The sequence below is a fragment of the Myotis daubentonii genome, chromosome 3, assembly GCF_963259705.1.
Source record: "Myotis daubentonii chromosome 3, mMyoDau2.1, whole genome shotgun sequence".
NCBI lineage: Eukaryota > Metazoa > Chordata > Mammalia > Chiroptera > Vespertilionidae > Myotis > Myotis daubentonii.
Window position 1 is genome coordinate 132580746 of NC_081842.1, and position 11395 is coordinate 132592140.

The 11395-nt window shown below is 38.6% G+C and overlaps 1 pseudogene; it reads left to right on the forward strand.

Annotated features, from left to right (window-relative positions):
- Nucleotides 1–10312: 10312 nt before the first annotated feature.
- On the forward strand, nucleotides 10313–10784 carry LOC132229399 (U1 small nuclear ribonucleoprotein C-like; annotated as a pseudogene).
- Nucleotides 10785–11395: the final 611 nt, after the last annotated feature.

Genomic DNA, 11395 nt, shown 5'->3' on the forward strand with positions numbered 1-11395 from the left:
AGCTGTAAGCCCAGCTTCTGGTTGAGCAGCACTCCTGCTGTGGGAGCACACGGACCACTAGGGGGCTGCTCCTGTGTTGAGCATCTGTCCCCTGGTGGTCAGTGCGCATCATAGCAACTGGTTGTTCTGGTCGTTCCGCCATAAGGATCACTGGGCTTTTATATAAATAGATAATAGCACATATATTACATATATATATATATATATATATATATATATATATATATATATATATATACTAGGGGCCCAGTGCACGAAATTCGTGCACTGGGTGTGTGTGGGGAGGGGAGTGTCCCTCAGCCCAGCCTGCCCCCTCTCACATACTGGGAGCCCTCAGGCGTTGACCCCCATCACCCTCCGATCTCCTGATCGGCCCCTTGCCCAGGCCTGACGCCTCCGCCAGAGGCATAGACCCCCATCACTCTCTGATCGCCTGATCGGCCCCTTGCCCAGGCCTGACGCCTCCACCAGAGGTGTCAGGCTTGGACAGGGGACCCCCATCTCCCCCTGATCACTGGCTCTGGCCCCCGCCCAGGCCTGAGGCCTCTGGCCCAGGAATCATGCCTGGGCAGGGGACCCCCATCTCCCTCTGATCGCTTGCTCCACCCCCCGCCCAAGCCTGACGCCTCTGACCCAGGCTTCAGGCCTGGGCAAGGGGACCATCATATCCCCCCAATCCCCGGCTCCGCCCCCCACCCAGGCCTGATGCCTCGGCCAGAGGAGTTGACCCTCATCACCCTCCGATCACCAATCACCGGATCGGCCCCTTGACCAGGCCTGAGGCCTCCGGCAGAGGTGTCAGGCCTGGGCAAGGGACCCCCAGCTCCCCGTGGTTGCAGGCTCCACCCCTGCCCAGGCCTAACGCCTCTGGCCTAGGCGTCCGGCCCGGGCAGCGGGGACCCGCAGCTGCAGCGGCCCCGCGATCGTGGGCTCCGCTTTAGGCCCAGGCAAGGGACCCCTAGCTCCCGGGACTTCCAGCTTCGACCATGCCCAGCTCCCATTGCTGGCTCCACCCCTACTTCCTGCTATCCCTGGCCAGGGCGGCAAAGGCACCTGATTCTCCGATCATGGCTGGGGGGCAGGGCAAAGGCGGCCCCAGGGCCGCCTTTGCCCTGCCCCCCAGCTCTTAGCTCCCTCCTGGGTTTCCGATCACTGTCAGTGGCAGGGGGCTTTTCCTGCTTTCCCTTTCGCCTCCCTGCATTGTGCCTACATATGCAAATTAACCGCCATCTTGTTGGCAGTTAACTGCCAATCATAGTTGGCAGTTAATTTGCATATAGCCCTGATTAGCCAATGAAAAGGGTATCGTCGTACGCCAATTACCATTTTTCTCTTTTATTAGATAGGATACCTGATATAATAGATAGCACATAGTACAAAGACAATAAGTGATAGCTTTAATTATCACCATTGTGCTCATTATTACTCAATTATATTTCATTAACTGCTTGGTAAACTTTGGGAGAGAGCCGAAACCCGTTTGGCTCGGTGGATAGAGCGTCGGCCTGCAGACTGAAAGGTCCCAGGTTTGATTCCGGTCAAAGGCATGTACCTGGGTTGTGGGCACATCCCCAGTAGGAGATGTGCAGGAGGCAGCTGATCGATGTTTCTCTCTCATCGCTGTTTCTAACTATCTCTCTCCCTTCCTCTCTGTAAAAAATCAATAAAATATATTTAAAAAAAAAAAAAAACTTTGGGAGAGAAAACCTAAATATCAGGGTTAGAATGGATACACTTTAGTGTACTTTCATTCCTGCGATCTATGAATCTTCACAGTGCCTGTATTATCATCATTGACAACAATTATTTATTGGAATACTCAGGTGGTACTTTATCTGTACAAGTTTCTTTACAGCATTTGAAACCCTTTGGTCTTAGAACAACTCTGTGGAGTTGGTGTCACCCTGTCTATTCTGCAGGTTAGGAGACAGAAGCCCAGGATGCTCAAGCGATTAGCCTGTAGTAAGTTTGCAGGTGCTGGAGCAGAGGTCAAACACAGCTTTCAGATGATTAACCTCTACTCTTCTTTCTCTATTTGGTCTCTAAGCCAGTAACGGGCCAAGGACTATGTTGTGCAGGCAGAATTTATTATCCAAAGCAAAACATATTGGTGCATGAAAAGGGATGCTATTACTGATTATACTGTAACAAAAGGAGTAAATCAGGACAAGCAGAATATTGGTTCATTCTGGTCAGAAAATAAAGACCAAGGCACGCGTCAAACTCCAGCTTCCTTAGGAAGTGGCTTTGGAGTAGAAATATAATTAAAACAAGCATACAAAACCCTTCAAAGTAGCACAGAAGGGACAGGTAAGTGGTAACAGCTATAGCCATTCAGATGAGGAAAATACATTCCATAACTAGAGGTAGACACTTTACTCACTTCTAAGATTCCATACTTAATAGAGTGTCTAGAATTTAGGAGAAGCTCAATAAATGTTTGTTAACATGACTTGGATTTCTTTGAGCCGAAGTGCTCGGTGCAAATGAGGGAGAGGGAGACATGGCCAAAAAGTTCACAAACATTACTTTCACTTGGTCCATGGTGGTAATAATTTGTGATTATTGTATCCCCTTCTCTACATGGCAAACTCAAAATATCATCATGCACTCAGGAAATAAAGCACAGTGTACTAAACTGTGACTAATTGCATTGTGGGGAGGATTTGGGGCAAAAAGGCAGAGATAAGGAAATTCATTTCCTGTTTGAGCAAGAAATATCTGTTGTAAACATTAATCCAAAAATAATCAGCTCATTTCATTAAAATGGGTTACATATTTGAAATGATGGGTTCAATTCAATCAAAAGGGCCCATACTGTATCCTTGGATAGGCACACCTCTGAGTTTTGTATATGCTAATTAATGTAATGTTTTTCTTTTCATGCATTACTCACACCTGATACCCTACTAAGTAGATACATTACAGCTGCTCAATAATACAATACAGCCCTGTATTTCTGGTGACAGCACCTTGAATTTATGTTGAGGTGGGAGTTGCTGCATTGTGTGAAATACCTCTGAATGAGTTGCAAGTGGTATCAGCTGTAGCATCTGTGGGTGTGCCAGTTTGGTGGATAAGGAAACTGGTGTGACACACAATAGATTTGCGGTTGGCTAGACACACACCTTTCAGTTTACTGGGCTTCAGGGGTTGGGTCTGGGAATATTTAGATGAAGACCCATGAGGTAGAAAGATCGGTCCGTGAGGAACTAGTCATGGCATCCAGAATATCAACCACTTCTCATTAAACCTTCCCAGGACCCACTGCTTTGTTTGTAGTCTGCAATGCTTTTCCTCAGGAAGAGAGTTCTTATTATCAGAGGGAAAGTATGGTGCAGCAACAAAAAGTACATACTGGAATCAAAAACCCTGCCTCCTAGATCTTCCCATGCGACTGATGAAACGAAGGTCCTTGGTCAAGTCATGGAGATTTTCTGGGCTTCAGTTCCCCATCTTCAAAGTCAGCGCTGGGCATCAAGCATGCCTAAGGATTTTCGTGTTCTTGATGACACTCCCTGATCCACTGTCTGCAAATATGTGTCATCTTTCTGTGGTGTAAGTGCAGGTGTGTGGAAACTTCCTCCTGACTGCTAGCAGAAGGAGGAGAATCAACCACTACCCAAAAATCTTTCAAATCAAAGGCTGCTTCTGAATTTTCCCTCTTCCACCCAAACTTTATTGTGCAATTTTGCTCTGATCCTCTTCTTATTTTAACCAACCTCAGCTGTCCTGAAAGTCGAGAAGCTGGCAGTTTTCAGAGGTCTAAGAGGTTGGAGAATTGTTAAGTAAAAAGTCAGTTTTATTAACCGCAATTATATGTAACTTTACTTAAGAAAGTGCTTTACTTAATCTGCTAGAAAGGTTCCACATTCACATTAGAATTCATTAAGAAATTATTGCATAGTTGGATATTTACCAAAAAAGATTTTAAAGGTAAAGGTGGAAACTTTTCTCCATTGCACTCTCCAGTAGGAGTGAGAATTATAACATTTTCTTAACTAGTCTGTGCAACGAACCGTGGCTGGAAGATCAGATGTGTAAATGTAAATACCACACTCAGGAGGGGAGAGGGCAGTCAGAACAGGATGTTCTAACAGAACCCAAACACAGGCAGACAAAGAGGGACCTATTCACCAAGGATAGGATAGAAATGCTTTAAACACCAAGGAAATCATAGGAAAGGGCACCCATCCATGCCCTAGCTAGGCCCCATAGATTTCCTGTTAATGATTAAGTAGGAGGAATCTATGGAACACAGGGCCTCAGTGATTTCTCAAACCCCAGAATGAAGCCTTTGCCAGGTGACTTAAAGGTCTGTTAATGATCACTTGAAGGTAAAACCTACTTGTTGACCGGTTCCTACTTTTACTTGAGAAATTATTTAGCTCCTCTGGGATAACTGTACAGAGCTTTTGATAAAAATATTAAAATTCTATTTAGATGTACAATGGTTTAATGCAAATTTTTAACCATAAAAACCAAACGCTCCATTCACTTAAATTAATAGAATTACAAAAAGATGTAATGATAGCAATTAAGTCTTGAAAATGCAAATTTTATAGTCAAGGACAATTACCTCATTTATAGTATATTGGAATGGTGCCAGACGAAGGTAATTTAGATCCCCCCAGCTCACAGTTACATCATGATGGATATCTTCATTTCATTAGTACAACAAAGATGGGTGAGGAGCTAGACAATACATTAAAAAAAGAACTAAAGAGTATTTGACCTTTATAGTATAACTAGAACCAGAATTCAGTCACTAATTTATCAAGTATTTAATTAGGACCAATTATTTAAAATATTAGTGATACAGTTTTCTCTGCCTTAGAGGAAAAACATATCTTTATTTTCAGCATCCACAAAACACCGGTTTCTAGAGAGGTCAGATTTCCTCAGAAAAAGGCCAGGTTTTTGGAGCTTGGTGTGCATCTCTATGCACTGTGCAGATGACCTGGTTTCATGTTGATTGGAGCGATACCAAGGCTCCCTGCAAAATAACAATGGATTTTTCACTAATTATCTCCTCTTTTATTTGAGCATGCTTAAAATAATTTTTGGTGTCTTCAAATCATATAGCTGTGAAATTGCACTACCTAAATGATTATTTTTGACATTTTTATATTTTACTGTGTATTTTCTAATGCTCTTTATTTTAATATTATCATCTTGGCTGCAGTTCATTTGCCCAGGGAGAGAGATAAAGGGCTAGAGTTGAGAGAGAGAGAGAGAGAGAGAGAGAGAGAGAGAGAGAGAGAGAGAGAATATCAGTGTAATTTTTCTAATTAAGGAGTGTAATTTTTTTCAAAGTATGTCCATATTTTCTTAATGCAGTTTTTCTGCTTATATTCATAAAACAAACCTACATGACCCATAATCTCCTCTTTTGCCCCCTAGAGGGCACTAGTTCACACTCCTACTGATTAGGAATCAAATCTAAGCCCTACTTGCTGCTGTTAAAATTTTCCCCTTGACTCATTACCTCTGGAGAGAAAATTACTTCTGTAAAAAGGAGCCAATGACTTTGAGGAGCAGGAGGTTTAGCCCTTGCTGCTTAGCTCCTAGATAGAGGGAAACCAATGTGCTCAGGATGACAGTGGTGGAGGTGGTTAATAGGTACACTTTGAAGACAGACTGCCCAAGTTCAAGTATGGCTCAGGCACTTCCTGGATATGTAATGTTGGGCAAATAATTTAATCATTCTGTGCCCCAGTTTCCTCATCTCTAATATGAGGATAATATCACCCTCTCTATAGTGCGGTTATGAGAATTGAAAATAATAGTACATGTAAAATAGAACAGGGACTACCTACAGCAAGCACTCAATAAATTTTAGTTATTACTATTTTTTTTTCTTTGTTGGGGACCTAATCCCTAATAAATATTATGTACTCCTGCCTCTAGGATTTATTATTTAATCCTGATGACTCAAATGGGCATGCTTTATTCTGATTCTCTGAGATAAATACACAACTCACTTATACAGAATAGATATTTGCTCAAAGTACTTTTAAAGAAGCTTATGCTACTGATGTAACAGGTATCATAACAGGAGGTAAATCTCTTTAAATTCAGAGTGACACAATAACTTTATAGTTTTAATTTCTTTATCACTTTTAGGGCATAAACTGCAAACAACTAGAGTTTATTGCAATGAAAGATTATCTGAACACACACACACAAATGAATATAGATGGTAGAAATATAGCCTTTCCTCAGTACATAGTTTTCTGTTTGTTTGTTTTTCTAAGTTTTTTAAATGCCATATAGTGTAGGACTCATTAAGGATTTCTCCCCCTAAAACTTATTAGCTAGAACAGCCAATATGCTTTTGTAAATATCAATCTTTTTCCTAGTGATGATGCCCAAGATTTTGTAGGTTCACTTTCTTAGTTATTTTAGCAAGTAGCATTTTTTTGTAATTATATGAGATGATGGATATTGACTAAACTTAAAATGGCGATTGTTTTGCAATATATGTATGTCAAGTCATTATGCTGTACACCTTAAACTTATACAATTACATCTCAATGAAACTGGAAGAAAAAATAGCTAGTAGCCTGAAAGTTTTCCCCAATTATTAATCTTGGTAATGGTGGTGGTGGTAATATTCTATCTTCTTTCTCCTCCTGATATATATTTTAGGTAATGTATCAAATTTCTTTCCTAATGTTCAAAAAGGAGCTGCTTAAGTAATTTTCCAAAAGACATAATAAATCCCCATAGCATGACTTACCCAGAAACAATGTAGGAGGCCTTATACATTTTTGGTTATGTAAGTGCTCAAATGAATATTTAAAAGAACCTTTTCTTGGTGCTCTCAGCAGTGAACCAACTGACAGTCTGTGCCATAACCTTTAATAAACCTGATTTTGCCTGGAAGCACATTTAGGCTAAAGTCAACAGACAACCCTTCACCTAGATTGCATTTCTAAAACTGTTCGTTTTTCAAGTGTCTTATAAACATTTCAAAAATATGTATTGATTTACAGAACTGGTTTGGTCAGTACTAATGAACCAATCAACTATTTTAATAACTGTTAGATATCTAGTTAGTGCAGCCTAATAATAAAATCAGCTATACATGTGAATATCTCTTAGCATTCTTGTGGTCTGATCCATGGGCAGGATGGCACCAATTTTTATAGTCCATTCAGAATGTATAGACTAGATGAAAGGTGATTTATATATGTATTTTTATTCTTTATCATGAATGTCTATATGAGGTAATGATGCCCAATACACCCTTATTCTCTTGACATCTCTTGATATAATTAAAAGCTAAAATTCCATTATCCTGTTCAAAAAGATACATGAACCAATGTCCTTAGTTAAAATCATTTCCTAGGCAAAATTTCTGGCATTAGAGAAAACAAAGATATGCCTGATACCCTAGCATCTGTGTCTCAGTTGTAAAATTCCCATCTGTGATCATAATAGGATATTGATTAGTTTGGATGCCATACAAAGCTGAATTGCATTTCTTGGTGGAGCACTAAAGGTCACTGTTTGATTACTCAATAACTTTTCAAATACAAGAAATGCTATTTAAAAGTATGCTTGAATGACTAAGCTGTGTTATAAGAGAGAGATAGGGAAGGGAATGGTACTTCTTTCATAAAGATAGGTGGTGGTTCCTTCATAAGGATGAATATTAAATTTGCATATCATCTTTTATTTACTTATGTTTGATAGTCTAATAATTTATATGCTGGGAACATAAAACATTAAATTAAATTATGAATGCAATTTTACGTTATGTGATCTATGATATATCTAACTTATGAAGCATGTAATTCAGTTTATTTTTCAGGTATTAATTGAGTTTGTCACTGGGGCCATTTTATATTTAATAACATTTATTTTTTTTTGTATTCAGAAATTGAAGTCATTTTGTATTACATTATAGAAAATATTGAATATATAGAAAAATATAAAGAGGCTAATATAGCCCATAATTCTAATATTCTGGTCAATTATTGTTTTTTAAATTTTTATTAAATTTATTGATGTGCCATCTATATATATAAAAGGCTAAGTGACTGATCATCCATCTGACTGTCCGGCTGACTGACCGGCCGGTACATATGATGTGCACTGGCAATTTAAAAATAAACGTTTATCAGTCATTGTTTTTATCAATGTTGTTTTTATATCATGTTTTTGTTGTTTTTATATCGTGTTTTTATTTTTATATCATTTTTGTTGTTATGTAATGTCTTTGTTATTGTTATATCATGTTGTTGTTTATTTATTAATCAATTTATCAATCATTGTTTTTATCAATGTTGTTTTTATATCCTGGTTTTGTTATTTTATAACATGTCTCTGCTTTTTTTATATCATGTTGTTATTGCTTATTTATTAATCAGTTTATATATTATTTTCATATACATTTTACTAATTTTCTTTAATCTCGGACACTTCTATTATATAGGGCAAATAGCAATATTAAAATATTTTGTATTTTAATTGTATAATGCTAGATTATATATGCTATTTTGACATGTAATTGTTTGCAGTACTGTAGTTACTGCATGAATCTTTCTTCTAATTCATTTCCTTTCAATGTGCATGAATCTGTGCACCAGGCCACTGGGTTAATAAAATTATATAGGTTTCAAGTGAGCAAGTCTATGATATATCATCTGTATATTGCATGTGCCCCAAAGTCAAATCTTCTTTCATATATCTGACTTCCTTGACCCTTTATTACCCTTCTCTCTGGTAACCGCCATATTGTTATCTGTGTCTGTGAGTTTTCATTGTCTTGTTTGTTCATTTGTTGCTTTCAGTTTTGTATTCTACATATGAGTGAAATCATATGGTTCTTGGATTTTTCTGTCTGACTTATTTCACTTAGCATGATATTCTCAAAATCCATCTATGCTGTAAAAAATGGCACTATTTTATATTTTCTTATGACTGAGTAGTATCCCATTGTATATAGGTACCACATCTTCTTTATCTGGTCACCTATTAAAGGACACTGGTTGTTTCCATGCCTTGGCCACCAAGAATAATACTGCAACAAACATAGGGCTGCATAATATACTAAACTATGGATACACCATATTTTATTTAACTTGTTAGTGTGTGCACATAACTCCTCTCAAATTGTCCTATTCATATGACCTATTGTTTGGTAAAAATATTCTATGATGGAGAGTGATATTAACTTTGGTGATCCCATTACTCTTTTTCACATATTCATTCACATCATATTATTTCACTCACTTTTCTTGGCATTCCTGGTTTCTTTCTAATAATTGGCATCTTTGCCTCACTATTTGCCCAGATAAATATCCATCTTTGATGGGTTGAATTACTTTGATCTTATTTGGCAACATAAATAGGATGAAACATGTGAGAATGGGGTGGGAGAGTTGGATGTTGGGGGAAAAAAGCAGTGTGAGGACTAATTGACACACTCTGTAGCACGAACCTGTTTCAATGATGACCAACACAGCAAAAGCATCATGAATGATTATCACCGGCCTTTATAACCACCCATTGAGATAAAAAGAGACTGTTTTCACATTCAGTGTTTTATTTAGGATACCAATAGTATTATATACCTACTAATGTAGACCATATGCACCTTTGAGACATTGATAGAACTGTAGCATTTAGAGTTAGGGAGCTGATGGATCTGTTTTTTATGTGCAATCAGAATCCCCTTAAGCATTTTACTCAGGTCTAAAGGTAAATTTTTTAGAAAGGAAACAGACACTGGTGGAAACATACCTCATAGGATGATTAGCTCAGTGAAGGGAACCTAAAATGGAATCACCCAAAAAGAGGTTAAAAGAAATTTTGGAGAAGACATGATCTTAAAGCACCTAACAGATGACTCCTTTTGGAGAATGTCAAATAGAAGAGATTCAGAGTGGCTCTGTTTGGATGGAGGTAGAAGATGCATGGGGACAATGTACAGGCTTTTCAAGAAGACAGATTGTTGATCTGTTCAAGGAAAACCCACTAAGTAGTGGCAGTGCTTGAAGTTGTGATTTGTTTACCTTTGGGGAAGTGGGTCCTTCAGTATTGGAAGTGTTGAGGTACATATTGGTGAGCAGTGGTTGGGGATTTTGTTGTAAAGAGTCAATTTTATGTAGCTCTCTATTTAGACAGAATTTTTTAAAAAAATGCAAATTTCTATATATATGGCCTAAAATGCTTTATCAAAAGTTTGTATTTTTGAACCACTTTAGATTTTTTTCTTTAATTTTATTATTTAAAAAATGTTAAAGTATAATTAGCATATAATAGTATATTAGATTCAGGTATACAATATTGTGGGGTGCCAACAGCCTGCAGAACAACATGCCAAAGCTTTATTGTGACTGCTGTGATACATACCTCACCCATGACTCTCCATCTGTGAGAAAGACACACTGCAGTGGCAGGAAACACAAGGAGAATGTGGAAGACACTATCAGAAATGGATGGAAGAGCAGGCTCAGAGCCTGAATGACGAAACAACTGCAGCATTTCAGCAAGGAAAGATACCTCCTACTCCATTCTCAGCTCCCCCTCCTGGGGGTGATGATCCCACCTCCCCCCCATCTTTCGTGTCCACCTCGCCCCCTTATGATGCCAGGACCTCCTCTGGGGGCCCATGATGCCAATGATGGGTCCTCCTCCTCCTGGGATGACGCCAGTGGGACCTGTTACTGGAATCAGGCTGCCTATGGGAGGTCACATGCCAATGATGCCTGTGCCCCGAATGATGAGACCTCCTGCCCACTCAGCCCGGAGTGACTCGATCAGACAGATAAGGAGAAAGGGGAGCCTTGTTCTACTTCACAGGAGATCGAGGTGCTGTGACTCTGGATGTTTCCTAATAGCAGACAAGGAAGACTCACTCGTGCTTCCTAAGAGAGAATATTTTTTGAGGGAGTAGTGGGACAAAAAAAAAAAAGAAATTTTCATTTGTATTGTGAAATTTCAAAATAAAATTGTCAACTATTTTCATTTAAAAAAACAAACAAACAAAAACAAAACAAAAAAACATTTATATACCTTACTATGTGATCACCACACTAAATCTACTAACCATCTGTCACCATACAAAGTTATTAAAATATTATTGACTATATATTTACTGTGCTGTACACTACATCTCTATGGCTTATTTTGTAAGTGAAAGTTTTAGTTTTAATACCATCAAAATTTTACTTTGATCTTTCATAAGAAAACACCTGTAACAATTGACACATCATTTAAAAAATGTAACCTATAATTTTGTCTGAGTATATTTCATAAGTTTTCTGGAAAAAAATTTTGCTTCCTATGTTCCCAGATATAGCATTGCAAATGGCCCTACTCTGTAGTTGCTCATACATATAATGCATTTAGAATGTAGAAAGGACCTGCAAGGGCTGCTTTG